Source organism: Phalangium opilio, unplaced genomic scaffold (genome assembly GCF_054372755.1).
Source record: "Phalangium opilio isolate 3A_F unplaced genomic scaffold, DU_Popi_V2 ptg000031l_1, whole genome shotgun sequence".
Lineage (NCBI taxonomy): Eukaryota > Metazoa > Arthropoda > Arachnida > Opiliones > Phalangiidae > Phalangium > Phalangium opilio.
The window spans coordinates 10,979,077-11,000,901 of NW_028324158.1; the positions used below are offsets into that span (position 1 = coordinate 10,979,077).

The following is a 21,825-nucleotide window of genomic DNA, read 5'->3' on the forward strand; positions in this document are numbered from 1 at the left end:
CTTGAAATACCTTGAAATCATATCCAAATCGCTGCTATTAATTCTTAAAATAGGATCCATTACATTTCCACTGAAAAAACCCTCAGGGAGGCTGTAGGTCTGCATAATTAGCGAGCGAGGTAGAGTTCAGACTTTTGGCAATATGTTCGTGGTAGACGCGTGCAGTCCTCGTTTGAAATCGTTCGTTTATTCCGACCTTTGAATCTACTAAACGCGCGACTCACGAGCGCGGGATTTCTAATATTGGAGTCCAAGCTGTTTGGCTATTTTTGGCGATATCACCAATGCCGGGATGGGGTTTTGAACTCAAAATGGCCTACTAGAAGATGAGGGGGAGCTCGTATAAGTAGACGAGAAAAATTCTCGCTGACAAATTACCGTTCTCTGGCGCGCGGGCTCTCCCCAAAGTGACGGGTCCATCTCATTTTTCATCTCCTTGTCAAGTTATCCGACAGTACGCGTCGCAAAATGCAGTTGAGCGCGATGCAAGTCCCTCAAAAAAAGGGTGAGTGCAAGAAGAACTGAAGGAGGTGAAGTCTTGAATTCCAATTTAGAAGTCAGTCAGTGCATCATGGATAGGGTTATAGGATCATTTCTATAAACGCCTGGAATTAGTTTACTTTCAGTTATGGGTTTCTGGTAATACCGTTGGGGTTGAACCGCGTTGCAACTAGAAGCTGGGATTAACTCCGGTTTTCTCTTGATCTTCTTGGAGAGATGAAGGGACGCTAATTCTATTCTACAGCTAGATCTCTCTCTCCGTCTCTCTCCGTTGGTGGATGGGTATACCGTTTCAAAAGTTGATGGCGCGGTTTCGCTCGAACACCGCGACGCTTGAATTATTTTCGAGTTTTATTGCGTTACATTGAGAGTATACGACTTAAAATTTCAATCTCGGGCGACAAGCGTAAATAAGAGGTTCCCAAAATATTTACGGTATCGTTTCTATATAGCGTGTATTGCGTTTCATTTTAATCGACTTTAAATGTTTACGGTTTGGATAGTGCCAGCATGAAAACCTTGGGTATAGAACGTCCTTAATAGAGTTTTAAATCACATTTCTGCAACAACCCATAAACGACTCGAGAACGTATCAATAGTTAACTTAATGTTTCTACCACCTCATACTTTTGTCGGCGTTATGTCGAGGAATTGGTTAATGTTCTTAGTTCTTATATGGGTTCCCTTCATACTTTTGTCTTTGGTCGCGACGTTATAGCAAGGAATTGGTACATGTTCTAAGTTCTTATATGGGTTCCTTCCTTCCTGCATACTCGCAGATCTATAGGCCTGTAATTACAGTCTAGCCCTTAAGTAAACCTCGGGTCAATTAGAGCAGTTATTAGTAATATTGCCTTTAGCATTTTTAAAATGCGGTTTGAAAATTGTTAAAAAATAATTGCGAAAAATTGGCTTAGAAATTCCAACCAAATTTTTATTTTGTCTTTAAAAAAAGGTCGCCCCTTGCCGCGGCTATTGGTCGGGAAGGGAAAAAAGGACATGTTAGATTACAACGACGACAGCTGCTAGCGTCTTTCCCATCATCCCAGCCAACGTATACCATTTAAAAAAAAAAGTGTAAATTTTTTAACCTCGTACATGTCACATTTTTGGATTCAGTGACAGACGAGATAGACTATTTCATTTTTAAAGAAGATTTTTTTTTTCTTTTTATTTTAGCGCCTTTCTTGAGCGAGTGAGATTAAACTTGTTATACCCCCGTAATAAGTGACTTAGGATTTTAGGCTTAGCTTGATCCGAGAGCGGAAAATTATTTCGGTCTCAAAAACGTAATCCTAAATATTTTACGAGAATTTGTGTCATTGAAGATAGTTTATTTTTAGGGTTTATTAAGGACCCCCGCGAGCAGCATGGCGACTGAAGGATTTGATGGTAGGCTTATGTGTACAGCGTTGGTACGTAATGGGTTGAATCCCTTACCAGGGGTTTTGGGTTTTCTTGCGCAAAATTAGGGCATAGTTTCAGAAATTAAACAGGATTCATTCAACTTTTAATTGGAAACCCGATTTCCATGACATTTCCAGGTGCAAGGTCACCTAATAACTGCAGGAGGGTTTTTTTTAGTTGAAGCAACCCCTTCAGAGCAAACTTCCCTGAAATTATGAATTTCCCTGAGTTTTCCCTGAATTTTTAGTCGATAATTTATTTCCCTGACATTTCCACATTTATATAAGCCCTAGTGACCATGCACGATGTACCAGTAAAAACACAGACCCTGATTTACGTTCACATCTAGGTAGCACTACTTAGGATGACCTTGGAATCCTTGTCTCCCTTAATCGTTCGTACCACGATTTTTCTATTGAAACGTAACAATTTTCCCCATGACTTAAAATTACTTTCCAGTGGTTTGTTTCTCCAATTATAACTATACGCCATTGGTAAACCCTTATGGTATATAATAAACCCAACTCAAGCCAAAAGCCAACGCCAACTGCAAGGGTGTTCATCATGGTTAACCCGTGGGTAGTCAAAGGAAAGAAACTGTTGGTTACATTGAATACTTAGACGTATAAGTTTGGCGACGTCTTTTAAATATGAGTCACATTTTTTTGGCTCCTCCAACTATTAAAGCGTTGTAAAAATGCCCAATCTTGACAAATGAGCTTTTTTAGAACTTTGCAATGGGACAGAGAGGAAAAAGTTTCTACTTGGGTGAAGAAAAAAAAAAAGAGTACGAGATCTTTGGGAAAACATAAATGTCACGGAACCGTTTTCCACTGTACCGATGACGTCATGACGTCGAGTATGTAGAGTCCTTTAGTCGCCTTGCTAGTTAAGATTGAGAGACAAGCACTAAAAGAACGTTAATAAGTCTCGCGCGACTTGCGGGATGGAATATCGGACGACAATGTCAAATGGAAGCGCTATCAAAAGCCGGGCAGACCCTTACCAGTCCAATCTATCACTACCAGGTAAAGATGGTCTTAGAATGGCAGTTAGATTAGGGCCTCTGTCCAACCCAAACAGATTTGGCGCGAGAGCTTCACGAGCTAGACGGACATGATCATAGATATCGGAAGCTTTTCAAATTTTCATTTTATCTTACACGATAAATAAGCCTACCTAAACTTTGAGTTCAGAGTTCAGACACTCCATATTTCGGGGTTCGTTGGTATGTTAATTATTTTGAAAGTCCTATATATAACAGAGTTAACTGTAATTTTGTTAATGCAGAAATCTACTTATATTTCCCGATGTCTATGATTTTACCGCGGGAAAACTCAACTGCATGGCGGCTACACTGCTTCTCGAGATTCTTAAAATCTTAAGCGTAGCTAAGCCTAATTTAAGGCCCGATTTCCTCGTGTTGTTGTTAGGTTTTCCTATCTACCCTGCATGCATGCACCTTCGTTTAGTTCGGGAATCGTCGGGAAAATTTTAAAACTGCATCACTTTTAGCAGCAAAGTTTGTTTGCTCTAATAACACTCGACATAATCATCGAGACTCGCAGTTTGTAAAGAAAGCGGATCTGTTGCCTTAAAAATTAGCTAATCACTTAAGTTAAAAGAGATCTTAACTTATTCCCTCGTAAGTCGCGGGAGAAAATTCTTCAGGCACGTGATGTACAGTTGACGCGTGCGTGGTTAGTGCGATTTTAAAATTTATTTTCAAGGAGGACAGCTTTCCCCGCACTAAAACCATCTCGAGTGTTTTCAAAAATATTATAGAAACTTTGCTACACCTAAATTTTTGACGCATACTTTTTAAAAACGTCAACACTCGGGCGGAGTCTTCAAGACTTTTCGAGCTAAAACTTTGCACGAAATCCGGAAATATGGCTACGTAGCATCAAAACATGTCAAGCTTTATTTAATATCCGCAACTATGGCTTGAAGACGTGAGTCTTGTAGGTTAATATGCCACGAGTTACCTTAAAATTTATCTTTAATATCAACCTTCGAGGATTTGAAATTTAGAAGTCATGAGTAAATAGATAATTTTCAAAAAAGGGGGTAGTCTGCTTGTATAATGTTGAGACGCAACATACGAACTAATGGATCCAAAGACCTTAGACAGGGCTTCAACGTTACCAGTCCACCAAAGTCCTCTATTTATTCCGTCTTAACAAAAATAAGATGGTCAAACACCAGACTATTTTACCCCCAACATTCAAAAATTCTAGTTTCTGCTACACGTTATCTTTCCAAAACTATAGGCGCATTCATCATGAACAAACCCATGCCTCTACGGTTTACACGGGCCAAGCCAAAGTCTAAGAAACTAATGTAGGCGTACGAAAATTAAAAAAAGAAAAACGTGCCATCACGAGTGATTAAACATTTGCACGAGCTTACTCATTCGCCACTAAAATACAGGGGGAATTCTAGAACACTATACATACGTACACGCACCTCTAAAAATACACCTTTTACTTAAAAGATTCTAAAATAGATGAAGCGAGGTATTAGAAAAAGTGCATGGGCCTTCGAGATGATAGTAGCAAGGTAAAACGGCATCACAGGTTTGGCACATGAAGTTCTTATAGGATAACGAGGGGAACAAGGAATAAGGATGAAGCAAAAATAGACCCCATCTTCCCTCTGTACCCATAGAGCTATAATTTGTGTCTAGATCCTATACCAAGTTATATAGGCTATCGTTTGTTTGAGGAAGAATATGGCTTCATGGAGGCCAAGAAAACCGACGAAATATTATGATCTAGTATATCAAGGTCATTAAAATTACAACACACAATGGTTAAGGAAGAAAGGAAGGTTTGTTGTGCACGTGTATAGTCAGCCGGAAGTAACTTCCCCAAGCAATTTTTCCATCTATTTCGGTTCGAAAATATAAACTTAGTGGAGGATTATTTAACTTATGGATGGTTCTACTTTCTTCAAGTTCCTATAGGCCTACGTTAGAAGAATAGAGGTATAGCAATAAAATATAGGAAGAGGAGTTGAAGAGGAAGAAGCGACGGAGAGAGAGGAGAGAGATCAAAACGAAAAGGAGCTATAGAGGAGCTAGAGGAGGTAGGAAGATGGTTAGAAAGGACTGATGGCTGCCTGCTATCTCGTCCAAAAAGTTGCTTCTTTATTTCGACGGTAATGGGAGTGATTAGTGGGAGGAAATATACGGTAAGAGTAAGAAAGGAAGGAGAGCGGATAGACTTATTTCCTCGCTTCTCTTCCGCCTGCTCGCGAGCTATTTTGGCTAAGAGGACGGAACAAGACTCGAGCTCGCGACGGAGTTTCGCCCCCGATGACAGATCTTGATGCCAGAAACCAGAGCGTGCCATAACCTAACTACTATATATCACATCATACACCAACCAAGCACGAGCTCCATTTTATTCCTTTGATACAATATTATACGAAAGATACTATGGTACAATTTGAATCTCGTTACTCTCGTTTCTCGTAGTTGAATTTATCAAGAATGTAATTAAACTTAACATCACGTTATAGAATTTAATCTCAAATTTTCCATCTCATATAATGTAGACTTCAAGATAATGTATCAAAAGACAGAGAAAGAAAGATAGTCCTGGCTGTAAAACTATACGTCTTGTTTTAAATGTTTTCCTAAAGATCTAACTAGTACCCTATACACCTAGAGATAGCAAAGAGATATTAAAACGAGAGGCAAAAGAATATACTATTTTTAAACTAAGGCTTAGCACGCAAGAGCTTCAGAGAGAGAGAGAGAGAAAGTGGGTTTTAAAGAGGAAAGAGGGAAGAGGAGAGAGAGAGAAGTTAAATTCACGGCTGGTTGAATATGAGCGATTGAATTGGCTTTAGCTAGACGAGGAGCAACTAGAGAAAAGTTTTAAAAGATGAGATCCGGACATACAGAAAAGAGAGACTTTCTGATCCAGGAGAGGAGAGGAGAGCTCGCTCGAGCTTCGGTGTATTTATATCTGCGACTAGCTCTCCTTTTTCTCGGAGTGGTAAACGGTAAAAATAAGAAGCAGATGAAGCCGAAGATTTCAAACTCTTATAGCAAAAGGTAACTTACTACACTCCAGCTTCATCTTTCTTCAAAACAAACCACTTAGTAAACAAATAACATTGAAACTTTGTACTGTGTGACAAAAACTTCGGGTTTATCAATTTCTTCGCAATCGAAAAGTTAGCCTCGATTTTCAAGAAGACATTTATTCGGGCAACGGCGGGCGTTTGGCAACCGAAGAAACGACTATATTTCAACCTCCTATTGCTTGTTTTGTTCGTGAAATAAAGTGGAATACACAAATATTAGGGGAAAGGGCGATACCGTGGGTAAAAAGAAGTTAGAAAACATCCCTGTTTAAAGCTTCGACGCTATTCATAGTAAGGCATTGCTAGGATACATTGTAACGACGGAAATAAATCCCGTGGGGGAAACGGAAGTTAGGGTTTTGGAAGAAGGTGTTGGTGCCACCACCATCACCATGCACCATCATCCTCCTTCACAAAACCGGAAATAGTATAACCCCGTTTATCCCCAGAAACGTACGTCAAAAGAGTCGGAAAACTTATTTCTCTTCGCAACCCATAGCATTTGGCAAAATTTTCAAAAAGTTAACTTTGCGTTGGTTCAACCACCTTAAACTTTAAATCATTCTAGATACTTTAAATAAAGAAAAATAAACCTCCAAATTATTTCAAACTGTTTAAAGTAAAGAAATATCTAATTTCCAGGAGCAATTTATGGTAAATTAATTTAAAAATGGTTTAAAAGTTAAGAACGTTTCCCACGTTTAGACATTAGCGTCCGTTGGTCACTTATGACCAGATAGAACACCTTTAAATGTATACCTTACAGCTAAAGTATTGGTTAGTCTTTGCCAGCAAAACACGTACCAAGTCTTCCAACAGGGGAAACGACATAAACATACCATTTTAAAGATACGTTTCACCCTCACTTTAAGAAAACCTTATTTAAAAAAGCCTTCCGGAGAATTAACTCGAGAAAATCATGAGAAAATAATCCTTTTTGGAACTTGGAGGGGGTAAGGCTCTCGCTAGAATTAAGTTGTACCCTTAGGGTAAAAATTTTCCCTCGTTGCCAGGGTTGGAAACTAGTACGAAACAAGTTTTCTCTCTTCCCCCTAAGGTTCTCAAGTCAAAGCCTGGTGGTGGTACATTCTTAGGAGGTTAGGCCTAATCTTTCTGCCCTAGCTGGTAACCACCCCCGCAACTGAGTTCAAACTAGAATTTTTTTACCAAACCAACCTTCTTTTCCTAGTGGAGTCGTACAGGGTGTTCTAGAAATGATGGTATTACCGAAGTACAGTAACGACTTTGAGGCGAAAATGTAACACTAAACAAGTTATGATTGCAGTGTTTTATTGATGATCCCTTAAATTAAACTAAGAAACTAAAAGACAATAGATGATGTAAAACAGTCCAATCATAACTTAGGGCAAAATATCACAGAATTCGCTGTACTTCCCTTTCTGCAACACCCTGTATACTAGTGTACCACCTCAAGCAAATTTGGCGGGAAGATTTTTGGTATTAGTTTTTGAAAAAGAAAAAAATGTGAAGAGAAGAGAGAGGGGGCGGAGTTTAGAACGCCAGTCACTCGCCAAGTCCTAACGAGGTTACTTGTCCGTATTATTTTTAAAGAATTAGGTTCATTCTAAGGTGGGTAATAGTGACAGGTAAGGCGGGAAACTTGGTATACAAATCGATCAATAGATCAGGGAACGCGAAGCCTCTCCAAGTTGACAGGTCGTTTATGCGGGAGCGTGATGTATACGCCATTTCAGTACGAATTGACAATACGTAGAAAGCTGCAATATACTTCATTCTATTAACACTAAGCCTAACTTCAACGTTATTGCGAATTCAAGTTGAAAACGAGTCTAACGTTGACAAGGAGGAGATAACATATAGACAATTTTCACGGAGTACGCCAGCGGTTTAATATGTACCTTTCCCAGCGTTCAACTGCGTATTAAGCCAAAGACTGATACTAAAGTGCTTTGATATAGGGTATGAAATTTAACTTTGCAATATAGGAAGGGATTAACGAGGGTATTCCCTAGCTTTGACACAAATGTCAACTTAGGTTGGTTCTTTGAGTTGTTCGGGGATGAAGAGAAACCCTCGGAGTAAAATCTTTCACTCAACTCGATCAGGATTGGCAATGGCATCATGAAGATCCAGCCGGTAAAGGTGTTAAGCGCTATAAATACTGACGTTTTTACGCGAGGTTCGGGACCATAGATTTCTTGCCAAGGTTCGGTATAACCATGGCGTAACGTTTCTTTTGGTTTCCCCCGGAACACCTGGTTGAGAAGAAGAAAGCTCGAAGAAAGGAATGGAGGCGATGACAAAAGGCGAACATACCGTCTGGAACGTCTAGTTAAAAATCCTATTCCGCTACCCCCTGTCCTATTTCTTTTTTGTCTTACCAACCAAAAGAATTTAATTTATCACATAAAGGAAGATGCACGAGGTTTTAAATAGAACGAAAATGTCCACAATTGATTTAAAGAATGTTTCTTTCTTTGTTCCGTATGCCTTCCTATACCTATTACTTAAAGTTGGGTCCGCGAACCATGTAAAGATCGTCTCTTTATGGTAGATCCCCTAAAAAGCATCTTTTTATTGAATATTTAAAGTTGTAATAAAATTAATTTGTTTCTAAACAACATCACGCAGATACATTATGATTGGTGGGACCAAATACTATTTAGTGTACTCAACATAGACTCCCTTAAAACACCCTGGTAATGCCGGGTAGCTTCTTAACTTAAAAGGTGTTTTCAGTATACAACATATGAAAAATAAACCGCGAAGTCAATAAATACTAAGCTGGCATATTAAAAATATTTTCAAAATAATTTCACGTTTTTCTGAAACGTACATTGCACAAGAAAAAAAAATTTACTAAAAATTCGAGATTCATCAAAAAGACAAGCTAACGAGTCTCGAAAAGAAACAGAAAAAACTCGGCATGAATGTAAGAAGAGTATTGAGCACCCCGCGAGTTCTTTATCATATAAATAAGATCAAGTTAAAAAACGTTTTTTACTTTAAAGTGTTCATAGATAAAACACTTATCTAGTTCAAAAAATTTCCACAACGTCATGTAGGGTATGAAACAAAATTTTCCACCAAAAAAACCTCTAAGCCTTGGTACTAGATGTCTGTAATCTATAAGATTTTGATGCTGTTGATAACCCTAGAAAGTCAGATAGGCGTGATCACGTGTCATGAAAAAGCGTACTTCATTTAAAATTCAAATCACGAAATATTAACTTAAACTAAAAGTCCACCACCAACCAAGTGCCACAGAAAACTTGGGTATTTTCATTTTCATATCAAGAGCAAATACAAATAATAGAATGTGATTTAATAAAATGGGGTGAAAGAAACTTTTCGTATGTGGTACTGAGAGTGGAGGAGCTACGGGGACGTGACGTCAATATTGGTATCGTCTAAATTGTACGGCCTTAGCTGACGACTACCAATATGGTCGCCAAAACCAAGGTAAGCGATAGGAGGACGTGACGTCACGAGAAAGTTCGTAGTAGTAAACACAAATAACAGAATGTGATACAATGGGCAATTTATATCACACGTCTTCTGCATGAGCTATACTTTCTGTAAATTCTATTTACTTTTGATCTCGGGAGTTCATGGGTTGATCCGGGAAGATGCAGGGATTCAAGTCCCTAAAATAAAGATGAAGTTTTTAGTCTCTTTTCCCCATCTCTTTCTCTCTCTCAGTTTCTCCGCATCCCAGGACGAACAAGGGGAGTGGTGGATCGCAATAAATTAGGAAAGCGATTTGGAATCAAGCCAGAATCATCCAAAACTCTACTCTTCTCAAGTTTGAAATAAGGAAAGAAAGAAAGAAAAAACGTCTTTTCGGGATCCATGAGAGAAACAGTAAGAGAAAAATATAAGCATTTTCTTTTTTTAATTTTCTCTCGGATTTCTCCTACGACACCGGTAGAAACTCGTCAAAAAAAGTAGTCAGCACCTCAATCTTGAAAAAAATGCAATTTTGTTACGCCGGCCGGCGTCTATATAGCAGCCTCTATCTCACAAAGACAACGTTTAAAGAAACATTGCCTGGAAATGAATAGGTCGTTATACTATATAAAAACTGCGTGCATTACAATGTTGCAATTGTTTAAATGTATAAAACAGAAGAAGGTTTTCTTGATACTATCGTTTTGTTCTCAATTAGCAAAGCATCCTTCAAAAATATATGTTACTACTGAAGAAGGTTCAGGGATATTTAAGGGGTAGTCTCACAAGGATTATTTGTGAAATTAGTAATAAATATAATGCTCTAGTTTTGAGCTTTATAACAAAATAAACCGCGTCAAAATCGGTTAGTAATTAAAAAAGTTATTAAGGTTTAAAATGTTTGAACAATAATTAAAAAAATCTTTAGTCCCAAATAGCTTCGTTAATTATTGCCCGATTTTAACGATCTTGCTCTTATTACGACTGAATCTTTCAATTACGCAATTAGGCAAAGCAAGCAATTGCGTAAATTCAATCTATTTATAGGTAGGTTATTTTTTAAAAATAGCGTATAGCAAGCAAACACTTCAAAAGTTCTACTAACGTCAGTAACTCAAGGTGGCAAAGCAAAGCAAACGCAGGTGCTAGAAAGACTTCAAAAAAGTCGCGCGAGCGGACTAACTTTTTAGCGATTTTTCTTGAGATCACCGTACGTGGGACAGGGTTAAAAGAAGACGAACATTAATTTTCTAGGCAATAAAAGTGTTTAAAAGTTTCAAAGGAAATTTGCCAAGTAGAACGACAGTAAGATGTGAGCGTGCAGCACCGTCCCCAAAAGTCGCGACGCAAAATAGAAAAGGTTTTACCGCAAATCCTCTAAATCCCGCACACCAGTCTTTGAGATAAATTACTTTAGAAGAATTAGTATATTTTAAAACTCGATTTTTTAGATAAAAATTACAAGAAATAAACCTTTTTTCAAGGATTTTCCCCTCAAAGTTACAACGTAAACTTAAAAAGAAAGAAAAAAATAACTAGGCTATACTCCGATATATACTTTCACTTTAATAATATGTTAGGTTCAAAACAACAGTTGGAAGTAAGCCAGGTATGTAAAGTGAATACCAGTGAGGATAAAAGCCTCAAAATTCTATACCTAATCTCACCTGAAGTGTTCAATTCGTACAAGACTACGACCCATAATAAAACCACAACAATTCAAACCAGTATACGCGACATTGCATAATAAGCCTGAAACAAACAGTAGTAATCCGACAAAAAGCCTGTTCACAACTATTCCCTTCTCCCAATTGTTTTTTCAACTTGAATGTTTACTTAATAGAAAAGGGGGGTTAGTCTTAGGTGTTAGTTAACAAGTATCCCGCCTTAAATCTGTAGTAAACTGTGTGGGTGAAAAATACAGTAGCACGAGACAGGAGTGAGAAACGCGCGCGCGAGGATCGAGGTGTGAAAACACGAAGAAAGGCGAAGGAAGTCTTCTCTTATCCTCGCGGAACCGACAAAGCAAAGCGTTTCCCGCCTTTATTTTTTTTCTTACGCGCCAAAAAGGAACTTCTTTATGTTATACAAGCTGGAGAAAATCGAGCAACAAACGTAGCTAATCCTTACGCCACCGTAACCGACACCTATTTCTAGAAACTACGTATGAGAGAGAGAGAAGCGGCGGTCCTACTACACAGCTAGACCAAGCGAGGAATAGTTAAAACGGTGCCAAAATGAAACGAAACGAAACGACGCCTTTCTAAATAGCTTTCAAGATTATACGACGAATCTTGTCTTTTAAAAGTCTTAAATCTGGAAGATATATCGGCTTAAGTCTTATCTAGAAATACCATAGTTTAAGATGATTAATTAGATTAATTGCAGGGTCTAAAATTCCAGGCCTACTGCGCAAGACGAGACAGAATTAAAACGTATCTTTTAACCGCAAATCCTTAATTCTGATCCAATCAATGTTTATATACATTTTTTTTGTAATCTCTTTAAAAATGCAATGTTTACAACAACCATTAGCGAGTAAAAAATAAAACATAACTTAGATGTTATCAGGTAAAAAATGAGTGAATCCAAGCGAGACTAAGCTATAGGCCCGTGATGAAAATTTTCTATTTCGGTAAACTTTTCAGAGAAATTCAATTAAGCCCCGTAATTACCGAAAACCCTTGTTTGTTTACGCTAAGCCAATTAAGGGGTTGACAGCGCCAGCTGGTGGGAGCACGCGGAAACGTCCCGTTCGTTTTCCACCGCTCCGCATCATTTTCTAAGCCTATAGATATCCCATCTCCCCATCTTTCTCTCAGAATCTATAAACCATAGCTCCAGAATTCAGGAATCTAGATCATCCTGGCTTTTTACTTGGATGGGGGGGGGGGCTTCAATTTCTCATCTGCTATAATGTTTAGTGGCTTAAAATTATCTGAGATCAGCGTTAATTCATCCCTAATTTCTGCATTTTGCAAAAATTGAAATTACAATTTCCCATAGATCAGCTTTCACGACGAGCATTACTGCATTGCGGGTTACACACCCCTACAGGCGTCCGACCCTAATGCTAATTCCCATAGCCCCTGCACAACTTTTACACTGCATCACATTGTTGTTCTACGGTCAAATTGAACCACAATTCTGACGTATTTTCCCTGTCTAACCCTTTGAACCCAGTAACTAAACTAAACTAACCTTCTTTGCCCGTATCGTCTTTAATATTGTAGTTAAAAATTAATTATGCCTTTTGAAATGAAGTATAATAGCTCAAGCGTGTTGGTCAGCGGAGATGTTTGGATACCCCAGGTAATTTTCTCCCTGAAGCACTAATTAACATTAAATTAACTTCTTAGCTCTAATTATAATCAAAACCATAATAGACCGAAGCTAAGATTGTCTCATCTTTTAGACTTTTTGAAAAACAAAAAATCGTTACTGAAACTAAAGTTTTGGGAATTTTGCAGCTCGCGTTGACCCGGAGGGTTTTCTGAAATTAATTCGTCCGTATAAGAGAGAGGAGATTCGCGATTCAGTGGACCGGATGGTAGCGTGTAAACCGAGCGGTAAAGCTAAGCCACCGTACCAACCCTAGCCGCATTTCTAAACCTTGGCGGTACACGCTTCGAGCAATTTTCCCGGCAATGTATTTCAAACAGATGACGATACTCTCAAGCTTCTATAGTTCTCTGTATCTCCCTCTTTGAAGTCGCGTATACGTTTTGAGGTCTTGTATTAAAATTAAATATCCGTGATCAAAGTATAATTAAAATGGATGCAATTTTGAAATTTAGAGTCGCGAGTTTGTTGTACTACATCATTTTGATCTTAGTTTCTCTTTGAAGCTGTTTAAAATTACTTAAACTAAATATAATTATATTTATAGAGTATATGGGAACAAAGCTAGGGGTAATTATATATTCTAAATACATTAATTTGCCCAATAGGCCAAATTTGCATATTTGGGACATAATTAAACGTCTGAAACTACAGCGTAATATTTATTAAAGCTAATTAAATTTGAAACCGTTTCAATATATGTATAGTAAAATATTTTTAACTTCTTAAGAAAATTAACTTGCAGGGAGCGTTAATATTTTACACATAATTCCTTTAAAAATTCCATTACCATGACCCCGCGAGTGAACTATGACCCCATAATGTCCCATTTACCGATTACTCCCAATCCAATCAAGCTACTAAATAACTTCCGATTCAGAATTCATGGACAAAAACCAAAAATACCCTGAGATACTAAACATTAAATAGAGTAATTCCCCCGAGTATTATCTTCATAATCCCATTATAACATTTAAAACCTCATAAATCAACTATAAAAAAAATAAAAAGAGAGAGAAAAAAGGCATTTAAATATTTCTTAAAGCTACTTAAAAACTTAAACACGGCTCTAAATCTTAAATAATATAAGTTTTTAAGTTGTCAGTATCGCGTAACGCTATACTCTCCTCTCTCTCTCTCTTTCTAACTTAGAGAGCTTTATAATAAATGAGCGGGCCAGTCAAGTTGCGGAAGAGGTCTAAGTGTTATTAATGTCCAAAAATATCGGCCTTAAACACTCGGGTCTATAGCTAATCCAACGAGATTTTCATAGTGAACCATTAAAGGCAAGCTGGGAAATTTTATTCATAACCACGAATGTATTGAATACCTCCATGAATATAGTATCGCCTATGATAAAAACATCAGAAGATAGGTTCTAAAGGGTGTTGTTCGAAAAAGAACCGAAGTACAGTGACATTTTGCCCCAAGGATCATCCTAATGATGACCCCTTAGTTAAATTAGAAATCAATGTATTTCATTTTCTTACTTAAATTTAAGAGGTGATCCGCAAAACAAATCAAATCAATCATAACTTTAAAACATTTTAAATGCCCCAATAGAACCAAATGTACTTCCGGTTCTACGCCCCTCAATTAGTCCATAGAAGCACGGAAAAATTTGGGGGAAGGGACCCACCCAACCAACCATTGTTACGCTCCCATGCTACGATTACAATTCATTAAACAAGACTTTTGGTTAAATCTGAATATGAAGCTTAAACGCTAGCTGTAATACTCTGGGTATAGTTAAAATAAATTCTTGGTATGGCTAAAAAGAGGCACCCAAAACTGCAAAGCTTCGTCTCGCTAATCAAGTCCAATTAAGCGAGGAAGAAACGAAGAACTCCCATAGAGTGTGTGTGGTTAAGTGTAAATTTGACAAGACGTTTTTCCCTATGAAAGAAATCTATTCTTATATTTTCGGGGATACTCTTCTATAGTGTATGACCACATTTCAATCGTCAGAAAACTTTCTGATTTTCTTTTTTTCTTAGGACGTTTCTTTTTTTTTTCGTTTTAGGTTTATGGACGAGAAAGAATTGGACGTGGACTTCCCACCAACGTCTCTTGGATGGAAAGGTCACTTCATTTTCCATGTGTCAAAAAACGACTGAATGGCCTGGACACTTTATCCCAAACCCCCATCTTACCATCTCACTATTTTGGATTTTCAAATTAATTATTTTTTAAATTTTTTTGACAACTGGAATAAATATGTTTGCATTTGTTCTTCTGTCACTATTATCTATTGTATTTCCGTTACTTTATTTGCTTTAATCAAAAATTCTATTTTAAACTAAAAACTGTATTTTACAAAAATAATTTCGGATGGTTTTGATTAAGTTATTAATTGTCTTAATAAACTAAATACCCAAAAAATTAATTTCGAGTTAGAAAATTGGCCGGTAAACTATTTTCTACGGAATCACTTACTAATTTGCATAAACGTTATCTAATTTTCTACTATTAAAAAGCAAACTTAATGATAATTATAAGTCAAAATAATTGTTATAAATTCTATGTACTGTATAAATAAAAATTATTCTTGAATCTAAGATATTTAAAAAAATTAAAACAATAAATAGAGCTCACTATATTCAATTACAACCTTGGAAAGTAGATAAATTCCAGTAAATAAACCTGGAAAACAGATTCATGTTGGCCTTGCAACAATTTTCAAGTAAGTATACATACAACCTAATAAATCTTACACCCCTGATTTCAAATAAAAAATAAAAAAATATTAAAAATGTCGCAACTTAAATTATTTTTAATCTAAAATAAATTCCCAATAAATCGCGGTCATTTTCAAGATAAGTTTAATTTATATACACTATATAGACCTATATAGGATAGAATTTTAGATAATATAGTGTTCTTTTAATAGCCGAACTATTAGTGCGTACGCCCTTTCAAACTCCAGAGAGAGCGAGAGAGAGAGAGCGCGAGAGAGAGAAAGAGAGAAAGAGAGAGAGAGAGGAAAATCTAGAAGTGCATACGGAACGGATCCCAGTTAGTGATATAATTGATGAGGGCTCATAGCTCAGTGACAGAAAAATCTTGGGAGAGTGTTAGCTAGCTAGCGGGAAAAATGTCCAAAGGGAAAGAAATTTTATATAGCCAAGCGCCTCTTTTTCAAATAGAAGTCACAGAGTTGTCTAAGAAATAAGGAAAGTTTGGCGTGGAACAGACATATCCATTTAACGAGGATCGAGTTACGAGGATCACTAAGTTGAATACGATAGGGTATATCCCTTCCCTTTACATACCAGAGTGTTACGGAGGAATTTTATACTCGATTCACATGTATAGGAACATATTTATATCTTTCACTATTGAAGGGAGAGTGAATTAACCATGATTCCTTCTTTGATTCTTTGTAACATCAATATTTATAGTAAGGTGGGGCGATAAGAAAATTGAATGATAACTTTGTCGATACAAAAATATACGGCGGGCGGGTAAAAATTATTTGAAATACGTCACAGGTACCACGTGTCACCTAGATACAAAGACTCCACCTAGAGTGGGACTGGACACCTAATCCTTGTTTTTAGCGAGAATGCAGAACCAATTCCCCGAAGTGCTAGTTTTTGAAATAAAACGAACTAAGCTTCTTTGAACCACGCCTCTCCTTGGACGTATTTCAAATAATTTTTACCCATCCGCCGATGTCACTTTACAGTCCCTTTAAACTGCACGTTCTAAGGGTCAAACTGACTGAAACGCACAGAGTGTCAAGGGTCTTCAGGGTTTAGTTACGAAGAAATGGGGCTTCCAAACATTGACTGGGCCCTAAAACAAGGAAATGGTCCTTATTTTAGGGGCCAATCAATGTTTGGGAACTAAATGTTTTAGACCCCATGCATGTTCTTAGACAATTTCCACTCATTTTAACTCTTTAAAAACACACCACTTAATTTAACGGAAGACTTATCAGAAACATCCTGTATTTTTGGCTCTATTTCATAGGACCTATGACGTGAAAGGCTTAGGTTAAAGGCATTATCAATATTCTAAATTTCAACTTCTCTTTAAAGATACGATTTAATAAATTGCAAGAGAGAGTTCATCATAAATGACACCTGATTTACGCCTACGAATCCATTCCCATCGCTTACGAAACTTGACAATTTTTTTTAATTCTAAAATATCGTATCTTGTATTCTTGGAGGTACTTGGAAGATACATGGTTTTGGGAGTTAAGTTCTAGAGCATTTAGAGCATCAATGAGTCATTTTTTGGAGAGCCATAAATAATTTTTCATAATGAAAAAGAGTCTAGTGAAACAGATTGGGTGACAGTTTTGAGGAAACGGGCATTGCATTATTTAGATCTGTGCGTAGGATTTGTTCAAGAGTTTTTTAGAGGTTCTATTAGTCAAGCTCAAGCTTAAAAGTTCTCTATTCACTTTGGAAAGCATTCGCAGTTTCAAAATCCCGGTTTTTTTTCTTCATAAAAATAGGCGTTATTTTTGTACTAAACCTTAATTAATCGCTGGTTTTTATCACCAACTTACAGCAAATATCACGTATCTATAAGTATGACATTTTTGCACTTAGACGTAATCATTCAAAAATTCCTCGCGCTACTAGCGTCACCTATGTACTAACAAGCCAACTTTTCAATTTTGAAAAATAGGCGCCATCTGTATTTAAAAAGCCAAACTTACAATTTACATCAAATGACTAAATCATCTTAACTTTGAAACTTGGCCTATTTTAACCAATTCCGAACTCTGCCATTAAAATTAGAGATGAAAATAATTATAAAAGTAATTAAAATCAATAACTAACATCTATGTGATCTTGCAGCTAAGCCTAACCTGAGGTGACGTAAGTTTCGAAGAAGGTAGAAATAAGTTTTGATCGAAAAAAGTGAAGAGGTTTCAAATAATAAATAAACAATTGCGCACACGTCGATCCTAATTTAAATAAGTTTATTTATTTTCGCTTTACGAAGCTTAAGTGGAAAAGGGGATGTGTGCGATGTGTTCCAAGTGATAAACCTCTAAAAAAACCCAAAAAAGATCCGTGCAATGATCCAATTATTGCGGGAAAAAAATGGCGGGAAAGCCAATACAAAAACGTTGTAAGTCAAAACTGCTCCAATTGTAATGGTAATTAACGTCTGTAAACGCAACTTTTGGACATAAAACACTTTAGCTTTACACATTTTCCCTTCCCATCCTGGAATCTGATTGGATATTGGAAAACTAAACGAATTTCCCCGGGGGTTAGGATCGTCACGTTGAAAAGCCCTCTTGTAAGGGGATGGGTCGCGTTAGGTCGGGGTCGCCCTAGGGTAACACTAGGGTCGCACCACGCAGCCAACTCATTCTTTTGCATACTAACTACGTCCCACCCCTTAGCGCAACCCCGATTGTAAAAACATTTCAACTGGAAACGTAAGGGGGATTTTTTTTAATACTCGATAAAACCCAGCAACCACCCAAACCCCCACGTCAATAGATATTGATTAGGCTTAGCGAGAACGAATTCAAAAACTTTGGGACATGCGCGGATAGAAGCTCATAATGTTGAAGTCCAGGCTAAGATTTTTATTTATATTGCAATGTACAAAGAGACATCTGATATGTTAATCTTTTAACCTTAACTGATTGTAAATTCAACTTCAAATCCTGCACTTCTAATCATAAGACGGTAAATTCAAAAAATTAAGAATTCTACGAAGGAATTTTTGAAACTTTCTTTACTAGGTAAAGGTTTCGCAAAACAGCTGTATTGATATTTTTCGCGCTTACATAAACACATTTGGTTAAGCACAAATAAAACGTGACACCCCCCCCCCTATATCCTACTGGTTCGGTATGCCCCCCAGCCCCCAAAATGGCCCCTTAGGGTTTCCAACACTTGGGTCGGGGCCCCTTACCCAACTTTTTCAAATATTTAGATAGTGAAAATGTTAGGGGGGTCTTGAACATAAATTGTTAAATACAGTTAGGTATATTTTAATATATTAAAAAAGAAACCTTTTATGGGTTATGTTTTAAGGGATCATTTAGCGTCACCTGTATTCAACCGTTGACAACTCTTTCTCTATAGCTCTCTTTGAGTTTGTCACCGCGGCTGTTGACAGAAACGGATGTTAGTACAAGGGATGGATGTTTATGAAATACTACACAACTTTTGAAATCATTTTCTTCTAAGAATTTTCTGGGAGAAATTGTTTATATCTAGATAGGTATATCTAATGAAATTCCCAGAATTACTTTTATAAACACATAAGCGTGTAATACTATTTATAAGTAAGGGTTAAAATGATATAAGTTTAACTTAATAACTGCGACTCCCCTTTTAAAAAGGGTTAAAGGTCAGGGTCTTTGGCCAAATAATTTTAACTAATTTAACTAAACGTTTAAATTGAATAATTCGTGAATTAATGTATAAAGAAAGTAATTTAATTTCTTTCTTAATTGCTACATCTAATCTAATTAAAAATCAACTTCCTTTCTTAAAAATTAACTATATCCCGATGAAGGCTAAGCAGAGGGGTCTGGGTGTATGACGGGAGAGTGTTCAATGGAGCTGGTCTCACTCGTTACCGCTTCATTTATGGCGGGAAGCGTTAAGGACAAGAGATTCCCTTGTTTCCAAGATCGTTCCTAAAGCTACTTTTCCTCAATATTTATGGAATTGCCACCAACATCAAGAGGAAGGAGGAGGAAGAAGGAAAGATGTTTGGGAGAAAGGAAAGAGGTGACGGACATGCCTTTAAAGAAGAAGGAGAAGAAGATCGTACCAGGGATGTAGTAGGAAGCGGCTCGATCCCAAGGAAACTTAGGAGAGAGAAAGAGAGAGCTAGAGAAGGGGCCTTCCCAATGTTGATATTAGAAAGGACTTCCTTTCGTTTGTAAACATAACGGGAGGAGACGCGAGTCGCTCGAGACCAAGACGACGACGGAAAGATCTGTAACCAATATCGTACCGAGAAATTTTCTTTCAAATTAAGTTTTGAATCTCAAAGGCACGATGAAGTATTTCAATTTTGTTTCTTAACCCTTTAATAGACCATTTCGATGTAACTAAAAGGGTAAGACACGGGGGGGGGGTAAAACTTTGCCTTCCATCCATTGCTTTTTGGCGCCTGCGCTGTAATCTCTTTGTATCATGAGTGTGCATGCGCAGAGATGGATATGGCAATATGTATCAACCCCCTTGTATGGCCCCTTTTCTTTACTCCGAAAAAGTCTTTTTAGGCTTAAGGGCAATCAAATAGACCCTTTTGCAGTTATCGTCTGCTTGATTTAGTTATCAGTCCTGCACTAAAGTCATTTTGTTTGAATCCCTATCGTCTTTGGATTTGTCCAGGTACCAATCAATGTTTCTACTTAAGAAAACCATAATTGTGGTCAAATGCACCAGACTCTTTTGAAAGGGTCTGTCGAGCATAGAGGTTGTGTCAACTGCCCTTTAATTTCTTCCTCCCCCACCCTCTTATATAAATCTAGTAAAAACTATCTGTAAAAAGGTCGGACGACTCTATTTTTAATTGCTATGAAAATAAACTGGAAAAATTTTAAACGCGTCCGCCGTTCACGACATCGTCTTGGAGTTAAAATAGAAATGGAGGTTTTACACATCCGAAGTGTAATGCTAAAGGACCCCACCGTTTTCAATTGGTCAGGTTATAGAGACTACTTAATTAATTTCACCAAGAGCCATCTTTCTTCGTTTCCGAAGACACCAGCACGCGAAAGGATGTCGGAAAACTTTACAAGAATTTCAACAAAGCCAGCCGCTTCATCCCTAACGCATCTCTCTCGATCCTCCGTTTTTTCCCAACTTAAAAAATACGGTTTTTATCCAAACAAATGAGAAAAGACTAAAATAAACTTTCTAATACAAGAAAACCTTTTATGTTATCATCCCCTAAAAAAAACCTTCCCAACTACGACACGGTTAAGACCAAATATCCCCTAATTACTCCCAAATTTGTCAAAAAAAAAAAAAAAAAAAAGAGGTTTAACTAAAAATAAGATCTTTCAATGTGGATAAGGTGGAAAAATAATGTTTTTCCTTCATACAAAGAGAGAATCAAATACCCAAACTTGTCTGAGAAAAATGTGTCAAATAGACTAACATTAAATGGGGTGACCTTTCACCTCAAATATTTCAAATTAAAAATGTAATTTTTTCAATCGGACTTTGTCATGTAATAGAGCTTTAAATTGTGTTTAATTGAAACCAATTATCATAAAGTTATCGCTGAGAAACAGAGATGACCTTTGACCCCAATATCACTTCATTCCCTAAGCTTCAAGAACATTTCTTGAAGGTGAAATTTAGGTCCCATATCTCGGTTAATACATATGACCTCTGACCATAAAGTCATTTCGCTCTGCATCTAAAATTATTCCTTATAGGCTAAATTTAGGTATAATTTTCTAATTAAAATTTTTTTTTCTGGACCACTCCAATTATAATTAAACATCTTGGCCTTCGAGACTCTAGAAAACTTCAGTTCCAAATTCTATGCCAATAGGGGCGTTGCCAATATTCTCACGAGGAATGATCCTAAAATATCGTTTAAGTGGTGCGAACATGTTTCAAGTGGCGGTACATAGACCAATAACATCTTCACCAACAAAAGTAAGTGACTACACTCTAAGAAACATACGGCAAAACGGGCCTTACTCGCAACTAAAAAACTATAGAAGATTAACCATACTCAGATTGAAACTGATAATTATAATTCGTTTCAATCTTAGAAGTGACTTGATTCCGATAGAAAAACCGGTTTTCTTCTGATTAATTAATGCCTTTTTATGGATGCCAGAAAAACCGGAACTAAATCAGATGTTTTTCTTTTTCTTTTATCGCATTATTTACCCCCAAAACAAGGGTGCAAGGACCCAAGTTAAAACGACCTTGTAAAAAAAAAACCAAAAAACCTTTAAACATTTTGAAATAAATTTGATGCAAAGATTAAATATATTTGTTTTGCCGAAATAAGATACACAAACAATTGAAACATAAATAATGTAAAAAATGTTAGTATGACAATAATTCACACGATGCC

The 21,825-nt window shown here is 37.0% G+C and overlaps 2 long non-coding RNA genes across 2 annotated transcripts; both read left to right on the top strand.

The window, feature by feature from the left end:
- The first annotated feature begins 9,046 nt into the window (after window positions 1–9,046).
- Window positions 9,047–15,338, top strand: LOC149690603 (uncharacterized). The gene is made up of 3 exons (XR_016383765.1): window positions 9,047–9,450; window positions 9,691–9,852; window positions 14,804–15,338. It is a non-coding gene; the product is annotated as an uncharacterized LOC149690603 (long non-coding RNA).
- Window positions 15,339–19,495: 4,157 nt separating this feature from the next.
- On the top strand, window positions 19,496–20,716 carry LOC149690604 (uncharacterized). The gene is made up of 3 exons (XR_016383890.1): window positions 19,496–19,780; window positions 20,055–20,114; window positions 20,255–20,716. It is a non-coding gene; the product is annotated as an uncharacterized LOC149690604 (long non-coding RNA).
- Window positions 20,717–21,825: the final 1,109 nt, after the last annotated feature.